The sequence below is a fragment of the Callospermophilus lateralis genome, chromosome 20, assembly GCF_048772815.1.
Source record: "Callospermophilus lateralis isolate mCalLat2 chromosome 20, mCalLat2.hap1, whole genome shotgun sequence".
NCBI classification, from domain to species: domain Eukaryota; kingdom Metazoa; phylum Chordata; class Mammalia; order Rodentia; family Sciuridae; genus Callospermophilus; species Callospermophilus lateralis.
In genome coordinates this window covers 5,095,433-5,108,436 of record NC_135324.1, presented here as the reverse complement: position 1 = coordinate 5,108,436, position 13,004 = coordinate 5,095,433, and the positions used below count along the sequence as shown (strand labels likewise).

General features: G+C 46.0%; 1 protein-coding gene across 5 annotated transcripts in view; it reads right to left on the bottom strand.

Moving 5' to 3' along the window:
- Vgll4 (vestigial like family member 4) overlaps nucleotides 1-13,004 on the bottom strand; it is a 137,515-nt gene that overhangs the window by 44,339 nt on the left and 80,172 nt on the right. The gene's annotated exons all lie outside the window — the stretch shown is intronic.

Sequence of the window (13,004 nt, the reverse complement as noted above, 5' to 3'; positions counted from 1 at the left end):
CCTCAGTTGAAATGGAGATGTGCCCATGGAAGGGACAGTGGGACCTTAGAACCTCTGGCAAATTGTTTGATGATGTCATCTTTTCCTCCCCCACACAATCCCACCATTGCCATCCACCATAAGGTAACACAACCAACCAAGGCCCTTAGCAGAGGTTGCACCATGCTGATTGGACCATCAGCCTCTAAAACTATAAATTAAACAAACCTCTTTTCTTTATAAAACTACCCTGCCTCTGGCATTTCATTGTAGTTATAGAAAAAAATGGAGGAATACAGATAGCATCTACCTGAGCTGAGCTGCACTGGCATAAATTCTTCAAGAAATTATAAAATTGGGCTGGGGATGTGGCTCAAGCAGTAGCGCACTCGCCTGGCATGTGTGCGACCCGGGTTCGATCCTCAGCACCACATACAAACAAAGATGTTGTGTCCGCTGAAAACTAAAAACAATAAATACTAAAAAATTAAAAAAAAAAAAAAGAAATTATAAAATTGTCCAGCTCCAATTCAAAAACTACTGCTTCTTGTTTTAGTTTTGTCTGCCATACCATCTTGTTCGTCACAATGTCTCCAAAGGTAAATCAGCAATCCTGCTCTCTATAGTTGTTCTAGTCAGGACCCTTAGGAATAAGATGATGTGCCCAAGAACCAACTTGAAATTCTCACACCAACTGGAGGAAGGGACTGCTAAACGTCAGACATGGGTCTACTAACACTCAACATGATCTCATCACGAGCTCCAAATCCCTGGCAGAGCTGGAGTAGGCAGGGACGAAAACCCTAAATCAAATGTCTCAGAAAGCCACTCAGATGCCCCACAAAGGTTTATTAACTCACTCGCTTATTTACTGGTGCTAAAATTTTCACTGGTTTCAAAAGCCATAGAATGAATTTTCCAAGTATTAAAAACAGGAACATCAAGTTCAAAGATGCCCCAATCCAACAGAATGAAAACAGCATTAAAAACACAGGCAGTCACAAAATTCAAGAGCCTAATAACCATGAAGACTGGTAAACTGAAGCTTTTTAAAGATTTTGGAAACCTTCCCACTAGAAGAGCCTAAAGAAATAAGTTTATTCTTTCCAACTTTTTAGTTCAAAAAATTTCACAGTCACTGGAAAGTGGCTGGCCTCGAACTTGTGATCCTCTTGCCACAGCCTCCCGAGTTACTGGATCACCAGTGTGGTGACCTTCACCACCACAAACTTTAGTTCTAGTGGGAAAGAAAAGTCATGAGAATAATAACTATAAAGAAAAACATGAATATCAAGGTAAAAGACGCTCTTCGAATGGGTGAACTGTGTGTTGTATGAATCACGTCTCAATTAAACTGTTGCCAATTCAAAAAAAAAAAAAAACATTGAGGACCCCAAAGAGCTTTTGTGTATGTAGGTTACACCAATATTCACTGTTCAAAGAAGGAAATGGGGCTATTTACCTAAAGCTAAGCAGAGGGCCCTGGCAGGGAACTGACAGACCCCGCCCTATACGGGCCTTGGTGCCGACGAGGGAAACTGCCAAGGAGGCAGGTCGGACAGCACTGGGTGGGCTGGTGTCTCCGATGGACACACCTGGGCCTCCAGTGAAGCAAGTGGACAGGGCTCTGGTAAGGAGTCACTCAGCGGGGCCGGAGAGTTTAAGGAAAGATGAGGCACAGGAAAGCGTTTCGGCTGGCGTGTGTGCCCCGCACTCCTCGCACTCCTCGCACTCCTCGTCTTCTGCTTGCCACTCTCGAGACAACATGGGGCTTCCCGTCTTTATAAGCTAGGAGACTGTATGGATTGAAAAGGCCAGAAAGCTACAGCTCTCCCCAGCTCATCAACATAAAAAAGGAAACCTCAGGATGGAGTGTGTGTGCAGGGAGCATTCAAGATCCACAGGCTGATCCACAGAGTCTAATTAAACCCACACCCACATCTTTGCCACTGTCCTGGTCCTTTTAATACCCTTTTAGTGTTGGAGACGAACAGTATAGCAAAACTCCTGTTCTTGACAGAAGATCAATGTCTCTTGTCTTAGTGGCCAACACACATTCACTCACCATTTCCTGGGCAAGAGCTGAATCGTGAAGAACACCAAACATCTCAAACAATAATTCATGCTTACAGAAGAAAAATTCTGCAGAGTGATTTAAAACTCAAATGAAAACTCCCTGTGTTAAACCAATTCTTTAAAATTACAACATGCTGTCCTTCATGAAATGAGTTGTGTTGACTTTTTTCATAGTACATAGTATACTTCGGAGTCCTTTTATGGGCAGTTTTTACTCAATTGTTACAGCTTACGTTCACTATTATTAGAAGATGCTTGCATTTGCCAACCAAAAAAACTAAGACTATTAGAACTGGAATCTAAAAATGCTAAGCCAGACCCAGTGGTATACGTCTGCAGTTCCCGCTACCCAGGAGGCTGAGGCAGGAGGATCTCTTGAGGACCATCTCTTAAAAATAAAGAAACAGAAGCATACTAACTAGCTTGAGAAAATATTAAAGCATTCTGTTGGAGATTTGCCAGAGAAGCCAACAGTGAATTTCATATCTGGATGAGAATAACATCAAAGTGTATTTTCAATTCACATTAAGAAAACTGGCATTAAAATGCTGTGAAGCACAAGCAAAGAGCAGGTGAATCCCCGAGTTGCTTTTGAAATGGTCAACTGCAGACTTACACCTCAGATGTTTACATTAATTGGAAATCTTAACACTCTTATGCAAGAATTATACCTCATCCAGAACATGTTCCCCTCCTGGAGGGGGCAGGGATGGAACGCAGGGCTTGAGTCCCCACCACGGAGCCACCCCCACGGCTATGAGGAGAACTCTCTGCGGCCTCACCAAACTCCAAGTAAGAGAATATTAAATAATAAACTAATGCATCAAAAAATACGAGGAAAGGAATATTCCATTAGCATGTACAATCAAACGTCCCCACTCTCTTGTGACAAGCTTTTTAGAGCAAATGCAGAGTGAGCAGCGCCCCCCAAATCAAACAAGGAGAAAATATTGAGGGAAGTGGGTGTTGCTGACTTTTTATTCCTATTTCTTTCCACCCTCCCCACCCGGCCTCTCTCTTTCAGTTTACATTATCCACTGAGTAAATTTTATCAATGAGAGGCCAGGAAGGGCCGCCTCCCCTTTGGTATATTTACTTAAGATACAGGGCAAACCCGCCATTGTGCTCATAAAAGTCCTGGCCGTGGCTGGGCCTACTTCAAGCCCCTCTCTACCTCCAAGTGACTTATCCCGAAGCCAAAGAAAGAGGAAAACCGTGCTGATCAAAGGCCGGGCTGTCATTAAGTGAAAATGATGGAAGATGAAAGGCCTGCGCGCTACTTCAAAGGCACAGCTGAGCTGGAGCAGGGAGCAAGGGCTCCGGGGCCAGAGGCGCCGCGCTGGTCTTAACGGGCTCGGTGACATTCCTCGAGCCCCATCTTCATACTAATTGCGCAAAGCAGAATGCCAACGCAGACTCCAGTGCTTTTTCCATAGATGGGAAGAGGCGTCGGTAACCCCAAAACGAAACGTGACACATCTCTTTTTTGCACTTCAAAAAAAGTGGAGGGGGGAATTTTGAGGCCTCTGAAGAAGCAGCAGGCGTCTCTCAAACCGTGTGCAACTGAGTCTAAGCAGAGTTACACCCTGAGGTGAAGGACGTCATTTTGAGAGATGGCAGTTTAACTCGGGAGACTTCAGGTGTTGGTGGAGAAGGGTCCCCACGCCTGCTGGCGGGCTTCACATTAGGGTTGAGCTAGAGCCACTAAGTGGGAGAACCAGGCTGACTCGCGATTACACCACACTCCCTTTATTCCACCCAACTACGCCTGCTCGGCCCTCGCAGCCCCTCACTCCACCTCAGCCCGCTGGCCCTCCTGTGGGCAGTAAAGACTGTCCGTGATAAGGGGGGGCCCCGAAGGCATTACATCTCATCTCCTTCCTAAGACACACTTCCTGGAATGACTGACACATGGAACCCTCTCAGCTGCAGTTCTGGCCACGCTCGAGGCTCTGCAGGGAATGGACAGGGATTCCCACCCCTCCATAGGCTGCGGTTGGTATGGACGTGCATCAGGTACAGAGGAGAGTGCCATCCGCTCTGCCCGGAATTAATGATCGGGATGACAGGAGCACTCAGAAGCATTAATGTGGCGCCCATGGGTGCTCCAGGTCCCCGACAGAGGCAAGTGCAGCACATCCTGCTCGTGATCTGGGACAGGTTCCAGCACGAGTTTTATCCTAAGAGGAGGAGACAGAGGCCCGTGGCCCAGCGACTTGCCCAAAGCCACACAGGAGAAAGCACAGCCCCGGCTCGCACCCAGAAGCTCTGGCTCCAGGACCACACCCTCAGCTTCTACGCCCCTTGTCGGGTTTGACAGACTGGGTCATAGTGGGTGAGCAGGAGTTTGCCAGGGAACCAAATCCCACAGGCCAGAGGAGCCACAGAGGAAAGCAGAGAGGGAAACACTCGCTGCAGGCGGCGACTGCGCTTGCTCTGCCAGAAAGCTCAGAGCGGCCGGTGTTCCTTCCTCCACCCACCTCCAATCACACTGGCCACGGGGAAAACTCTCCTGTACGCAAACTCCACAGCAGCCTTTCCGGCTGAGCCATGATAAATAAAAAGGTTGACCTTTCCTGGGCTAGCAGGAGCCATCGGCGACCTTCAGGCTGGAAAAACGACATTTTTCACACACTGCCACATGCATACGTGACCATCTCTGTGCTTGCCTTCTTTGACTTTGCCCTGCCCACCCCCAATCCCGAACTCCCTGCCCCTCCCTCTCAACCTATTCTCTGTACAGATAGATGCTTTAGTTTACAACATGCATGGTGCCTGTCTGTCTCTTAGAAGACGGCCAGTACTGACTACAAATAAAACTCACAGGTGCCATTGGGTTTCTAATTCCACGACCACTACTTTGCACAATATTTTAATGTCAAAAAACAAAGAATTCTGCACTGAATGAACTTGGTAGCAATATTCTCCACTCCAAACCTCCAGGTTTTTAACAGCCACACTGAAGGGCCAACCCAGTGTGTCTCGGCGTTCCCACAGGGTGGTGCCATGGCCAACACCATCTGATCCTACAACACTTCATTCTCCAGGAAAGAAACACATCCCCGTCAGCAGTCACCCCCGTGTCCCCTCTCCAGAGCCTGACAACCACCCGTCTCCTCCCGTCTCTGCGGGCTTGCCTACTCTGGGCATTGCATAGAAATGGAGTCATGTGATGACCTTGCGTGTTCTGTCTGCGGTTCTACCACACTGCTGTAATGTTTTCACGCCACACCCTAACACGCGCCAGGACTACCAACCTGTTCCTTCCTTCCTTTCTGAATTGGGAATGAAGCCCAGGGGTGCTTCAGCACCCAACTACACTCCTATCCCTTTTTATTTTTGATTTTTGAGATAGGGTGTCACTAAATTGCTGAGGTGGACCTCAAACTTTCGATCCTCCTGCCTCAACCTCTGAGTCATTGGGATGACAGATGTGGTCACCATGTCAGCTTCATCCTTTCCTCTTTTAAAAAGCATATGAACTTGATGGCAAATGTCCTCCTAAAAGCCACTCTCTTTCCATTCTGCTTCCTGATAGGCCAGTCTACGTTGATGATGAGGCTCTGCCATTGCTAAACCCCCACCATGTGATACCCAGGCAGCAAACAATAGTGAAGTCCATCGAAACTCAATGCATTTTCCCAGAGCCTTAATTTAATGGCTTTACAAAACAAAGAAATGTAATGTCACATTATTAATAGGGTGCAGAACCTACCTGTGTCTTAGCAACCTACTGTCTTTAAAGCCATACTGACAGTGCTTTAAAACAGTTCCTATCCTAGAATGTTCTTAAGTGGTTTCAGCCTTGACATGAGGTCATGGGAATTAGACTAATGAAGAAAGCAAAACTGAAACACTCCAATTCGGGGGTCTACTGGGCTATATTAACTGTGGCAAATTAAATAGATGAGTGGATTGCAACCACTGACGCTCGTATCTCACGATGAAGTCTCGGGCTCTTTATTATTCTCTGTGCCGTTAACCTTTAGGGTCTGGCTGGCTGTCAATCTCACTTCCATCCTGCTTTCTAAGAACTGTGGCATCAGCAATTCCAAGACACGCCATGGCACAGCCCACCACACCCGAAACAGAGGCAAGTGCGACGTTTTCATCTGCTGGATTGAGAACTGAGGCCTGAAACGCCTGGGCTTCTCTTACACTCATTCAAGCTGTTCCAGCGCCAGACACTACTAGAACTGCCATTTCAGCAAACAACCTCAAAACGCTCCTAGAGCCGCCTTTCTCACCAAAGAGAGACAGCTGTCCACTGCAGATGCCCACCTTAGACTCACGTGGGCCCCAACAGTGGCTGAAGGGACCCCGCACACCCAAATCCTAGCTTCCACACTCACCCACATATATGTGGCATCCCCTCACAGAGACGAGATCACCCACTGGGACCGTGTGGAAGCGCCGTCATGTGTAGAAAAGCAGGGACAAGCACGAAACAGAAGCAGCAAAGAGTTCATAACCAGGGTTGGAGACTGAGGTGCCACTCTATCCTTTATCCGAGATGTTCCGTAAGTCGTAACGTGAACATGCCTATGGCAACCCAGGTGTGACCCCCTCACAGGACAAATGTACTCCCAAAACCTTAGGAATGAGTTAGGTTTGGCAGGAAGTTAATTCCTCCACCTGCAGAAGTTGTCCTCACTCCTCTTTGTGGATTGGTGACGCTTTTCCAGGTGGGCCACCCCTGGCAGAATCGCCTGGGAGACCTGTGCAGAATGTGGGTTCTAGGCCCAGGCCTAACGCAAAGTGCTTAGGAGCCCTGAAAGTCTGTGCCTGGCCATGCCCCAGGAGGGCCCGGGCTCACCAGCGTCTCCCTTCCTGGTCCCCTCCCACTCTCACAGCCGATCAACCCGAGATCAACCAACTAGGACCACACCACCTTCCAAGCCATCCAAGGGACGTTCGGTGGCCATGCAGTGGGAGGGAGATGAGTGCTCGCGGGTCCACCCGGGGAATCGTCTGATGAACCAAGGTGCCGAGAGCAAGAGCTGGGCCAGGCTCACCTCGGGCCCACAGCAACACGACAATTGCTAAAAATGGCCTTCAGGAGAGATCGCCCCAGTTTCCTAGAAGACTATGCACTTCTCTACTTTGGTTTTTAAAATGCTCGCCTCTTTAGGGATCAGGAACTTGGGTAAGAGACCTGGTACGCCCAGTCTCAGGTTCCCCACAGGGAGAACGGCTTTGCCATCTGCTGTTCTCTTTCTGTGGGCTTTCCCCACTTGGTTCTGTTTTGCAGAGCAGGGCAGCTCTGGATCAGGCCCACAGGGGGACCTAGACTACCAGCCGCGAGTTTCTCAGAGGAGGGGAGGGAACTTTCACACTGCAGAACCGAACTGCAGAAACCTCTTACCAGAAGGAGAACCGCTGGGCTGGGGTGTGGCTCAGTGGGGGCTCGTGGGCGGTGTGTGTGTGTGTGTGTGTGTGTGTGTGTGTGTGAAGGCTCCGTCCCGGGCGCACACACAGAGGCACGCACATGTACAGAAGGAGCAGCCTTCTCCAAGCCAACTCGTTATCCTTAGACCTAAAAGAACCAAAGTCACCCTGATCCCATTCTGAGATGCCACAGTAAACTCAAGGATGGAGTCAGAGCGGCCCCCGGGAGGGCCAGAGGATATAGGAGGGCCAGGGGATATGGTCTTAGGATTCACCTTTAAAATGTCTCAATTTGTTTTGTGAATATTTATAAGTAATATTTATAAATCAAAAACAATTAACACATGTTTGTGGCTTGGATGAGTGTTCCCCAAAGGCCACATGCTGAGGCTTGGTTGCAGCCTGTGGTGCTGTTAGAGGTGGTGGAGCCTTGAAGTGGAGAGGACCTGGTAGGAGAAGTTAGGCCACTGGGGACGTACCCTGGGCCCTTCCTGTCTCCCTCTTTGCTTTCCACACTCCATGAGGCAAACACACCTCCTGCATGCCTACCATACTGTACTGTGCCACCTCAGGCCCTAAGCAATAGGGCCAAGCAACTGTGGACCAACACCTCTGAAACCATGAGCCAAAAGCAAACCTCTTCCCTTATTAACTTGATTTGCTCAGGTATTTTGTCACAGTAACAGAAAGCTGACTAATACAACGTATCCTGAAGGAATCACGTGTTCACTTCTAGAGGTTTCTCCTTCCAAATTTCAGCAGTCCCAGAGGCGGCTTCTTTTATCCCAAACTGTTTCTCAACCAGTACTTTGTGACAGAATGGATCACTCGTGATAACTAGATATCACTGTGTGTTCTATAATTCATCTACAGCAGTCCATTTCATCTAAATCTTATAAGTAGCTCGCCTACATAGAATCAGTCATCAGTAGTGCATGGCAGTCCATCTTAGCCAACTCCAGGACAACTGAGAACAACACTTCAGAAGGCTTAGTCTAAAACCCATTATGGTTTAGGATGAATGACGCTTGGTTCTGAAGTTTTTGAAAATGTTTAGTACTCTCAAACCATATACAGTATGTATCAACAGGAAATTAGAGATCACTCAACAGAAAATGTCACTGGGATATGAAAAATACACCCATTCTATTACCGCTCCAGGAGTCCATCCCAGGGCTGAGATCCCAGCCGCTTTCCTGGAGCTCAAGGGCAAATCGGCAAAGCAAATGGCATGTTTTGCCCTGGCTTTGTCACAGCTGAAGAACAGCAGCGAAGGCACTGTAGTCTGCATCTTGCTCAAACCAAGCTTTATCCAGGAGCCAGCACTGCTTCTTAAAACACTCTATCTTTGGGATAAAGCAAATGTGGTCTATCCACAGGATGGACAATTATTCATCAATAAAAAGAAACGAGGGCTGGGGATATGTTCAGTTGGTAGAGTATCTGTCTAAACAAAGCCCTGGGTTCTAATCCCCAGCATCACATAAAAAAAGAGAAAAAATCTGCAACACATTGAAGGCAGTAAATGAAGAAAGTAATAATAATAATAATAATAAAAGAAATGAGCCAGGCATGGTGGCGTGTGCCTACAATCCCAGAAGCTTAGGAGGCTAAGACAGGAGGATTGCAAGTTCAACGCCAGCCTCAGCCAAAGCAAGGCCCTAAGCAACTCAGCAAGACCCTGTCTCTAAGTAAAGTACAAAATAGGGCTGGGATGTGGCCCAGTGGCCGAGTGCCCCTGAGTTCAATCCCTGGTAACAGAAGAAAATAAAATAAAAGAAAGAAAGAAATGAAGTACTGACATGTAACTACATGCAAGCACCACACATTAGGCTAAGTGAAAGATGCCAATCACAAAAGACCACGTAATGTGAGATTCCCTGGAGATAAAATATCCAAAATGGGGAGATCTGCAGAGACAGAAAGCAGATTAGTAATCTGTAAAGTTGTGCATTTCACAGGCATAGTTACACAAACTGTGCCTGACACATAGAATGTGCTCTGTGTGTGTGTGTGTGTGTGTGTGTGTACACACATGCACTTTTACGTTTGGGGTTTTTTCTAATTACTAGCCACCATTTTTAACAAAACCAGCATTGGGTGTAACGTGTAATTTTCCAAGGCAACTGTTTTGAAGACAAGCTTCAACACTGTACCTATTCAGAAGTGTGAGTGCTGGCCATTTGTTTGCTCTTAGCCAGTCATACTCTATTTACTGTCAAGATAATAAAGTGCCAGGTGACTGAACGGCCAAGGGAGTATTATGGACCCTAAGCTCCACAGCAATTCAAAGGAGGGTCACATGAACACCATCACGCAGTGGAAGGAGGAACGGCATCTTGCAAAGCACTGAGGTTTTAAAAGGTTAAAAGTGCAGTTCCTGCCTGTCAGATGTCGTGAGTAAAATCTCATAAAGGGAGCCTGGGCTCCGGCTGAAGGATGTACTGAGTCCACGGGGCTGGGAGGGAGCAGGAAGGGCATTCCTAATTGGGGACTGGGGTGAGTAAAAGAACCTCGGGAGGAACGGCCAGCAAACCAGAAGATAAATCAAACTGGAGCTCAGAAAGCTTAATCCTTGGGCTTTACTTTAACAGGCTGGTGGTTGGATGAATCACTACCAAAGCAGAAATACAGCAAAGTAACATGATCCTGAAGGGAGCGCTCCCCCAAAAGAGAGCCCTCGGTGCCACGTTGGTGATTTTTTCACAGTCCTCAATCTGGCTGCCTGCTGGTTTCCATGGCTTGGATTTACCCATTCGGAAAAACAATCCCTCCTTTGACAATACCCAAGTCACTACCTCTGCCCTGAAATTAGACAAGAAACACACACACCCCAGTCTCCAACTCTGACCAAAAACCTCACCAGGAGTGGAGGCTGCGCATCTTTGCACACAGTCCCAATCATCAGTGTCACAGCGGGTATTCTGGGGGTCATGAATTATAACCTAACAAGTGTCCAGTGGGATAGTGTCCAGCGGGATGGAAATTCACAAGACTCACAACACCGAGTTCTGATGAAGATGCAGAGAACCTTTACAGGCCGCGGGAGGGAGATGAAGACCACGCAACCTTTTTGGAAAACAGTTTCTTTAAAAGTTCAACACCGGAGATCAGGAACTCCACTCCTACGTATTAACCCAGGAAAAAAAATGAGTGCACAGGTCCACAAAACCCTTGTATTGTATTGAGGCTGTAGGTCAAAATGAGTGTACTTGATGTTGTCCAAGTAGGCGCCTAAAAACATTTGGAACAATACATTTTATGTATATTTTACTGCTATTAAAAAAAAAAGTTCAGCGCACCTGCATTGGTAAGAATTATAAACCTGAAAGAACTCAAATATCCATAAACCTCAGGATAGATAAGGAAAGTGCAACACACACAGTGGATTATTACACGTCAGTGCAAAAGGACAAACTTTCAACCCATGCAAAAACACAGACAGATTTCAAAAATGCTATGCTGAGTTCCAGACATGGGAGCCAAATAATTATCCACACGGAGCTCAAGAGCAGACCAACTAACCTCTGACTGCAGAGGTCAAGATAGTGGTTCTTGGGGGATATGAATGTTGCTTAGAGGCAAAGGGAGAGTCGGGAATCCAAGTGTGCTGTTTCTGGACCTGGGTGTTCAACCCAGTTCAAAAGGCATCAAAAAATTAAAAAAAAATAAAAATAGAAGCCATGGTTTTGCTATCCCAAGGCCAATCCCTCATAACCAAATCCTAAGTCAGGATGACTTCCCCAAATGCTAAACCTAAACAAAATGCCAACGTGGGCTTTACACGCTTGTCATGATTCAGAGGGATGGAACCAACCAGCGTCCTCTGCACTGTTGGCTTTTAGAAGAGACGACTGACCATCATGAAAAAGGACAAAAACAGGTGTCTAGTGAATGTATAATGAGTCCCCATGCAGTTTTCCAGATAAATAAAAGACTTCTTGTCCTCAGAACTCAGTCTGGTGAGCAAGATGGACAGTTAAATAAAGTCACACACTTAAGAACAAAGAAAGAGCCTGGCCCTGGAGAAGTGACCTCAGCTCAGCTTGAGGTCAGTTTGAAGGTCCAGAGGGAATTCTAAAGGGCAAGACAAGTAAGTTTCTTGGGTTTTTATGTAAAATTATAAATCAGAAATCTATGGGGCTGGGGTGGTGGCTCAGTGGTAGAGCACTTGCCTAGCAGGTGTGAGGCACTGGGTTCAATTCTCAGCCCCGCATATAAATAAATAAAATAAGGGTTCATTGGCAACTAAAAATAATTTTAAAAAAAAGAGACTCCACTCTTGTAAACAAGAGTTTATTTTAAAAAAAATAAGGAATCTACGTCTGCACACATCTGGAATTGTTAACATGGAGGAGAGGAGCAAGAAGGAGAGAAGAGTTTCAAACAGAGGCTACCACAGCTTATTCTATGTTTTCCGATATTTCTGGAATATTACAGTGAGAATATATTCATATCTAATGGAATGCAACCCACTTAAACAACAAGAAGAAAAAGGCCAAAAGATTTCTTCCTTCATGCTCTGTGACCCTAAGTGAGACGGTCCATTCCCAACACCTGAAGCAGGCTTCCACACACACAATAAACTCGAAATTCTAAGCAGATCTGATATTTCTGACAAAACAGCAGAAAAACTCACGAAGCCATACCTTTACATTTCTACCACAATTAATGATACTTTGATTTTAAAAAAAAAACGGAACAGGTAGAAAACTTCAGTCCATTATCCAGATTAAGCTCAAAATTTAATACATCTTCTTCAGTCTTTTCCAAACACTTTAGTATCAGAAAATAAGAGCCTGAAATCAAAATTCCTCCCCAAGGTATTATAGAATCTGTTCTATCCAGTGCATCATCTCTTAAGGTCTGAGCAGAGGAGTTTAAGAACAACAACTAGTTCACTGATTTCTCAAGTCTTTTTTTGTTTTGGTACCAGGATTCAATCCATGGACGCTCAACCACTGGACCACATCCCAAGCCCTTTTATTTTTTATGTTTGAGACAGGGTCTCAGTAAGTTGGTTAGGGCCTTGATAAGTTGCTGCGGTTGGCCTTGAACTTGAGATCCTCCAGTCCTGAGCCACTGGGACTACAGGTGTGCATCACCATGCCTGGCTAGAGGGGTTTTTTTTATTTCATTGCATTTTATTATGCTAAATTTATTTTTTTATTAGAATCCAAATGATCATGTCCCCTCTCAAAAACACACAGCTGGTAATACTTTTCATAAACACTAATTCTCAGCATAATGGAGTGAAGCAATCTTACTCTATGAATATAGTTAATAAACCAAGAGCCCATCCTGGTTTTTTTTTTTTTTTTTTTTTTTTAACTAGGGATTGAACTCAGGGGCACTCAACCACTGAGCCACATCCCCATCCCTATTTTGTATTTCATTTAGAGACAGAGTCTCACTGAGTTGCTTAGTGCCTTGCTTTTGTGAAGCTGGCTTTGAACTCAAGATCCTCCTGCCTCAGCCTCCTGAGCCACTGGGATTATAGGAGTGTGCCATCATACCTGGGTTGTAAAATTTTTTTTAAAGTTCCCTTAATATACTTTTTA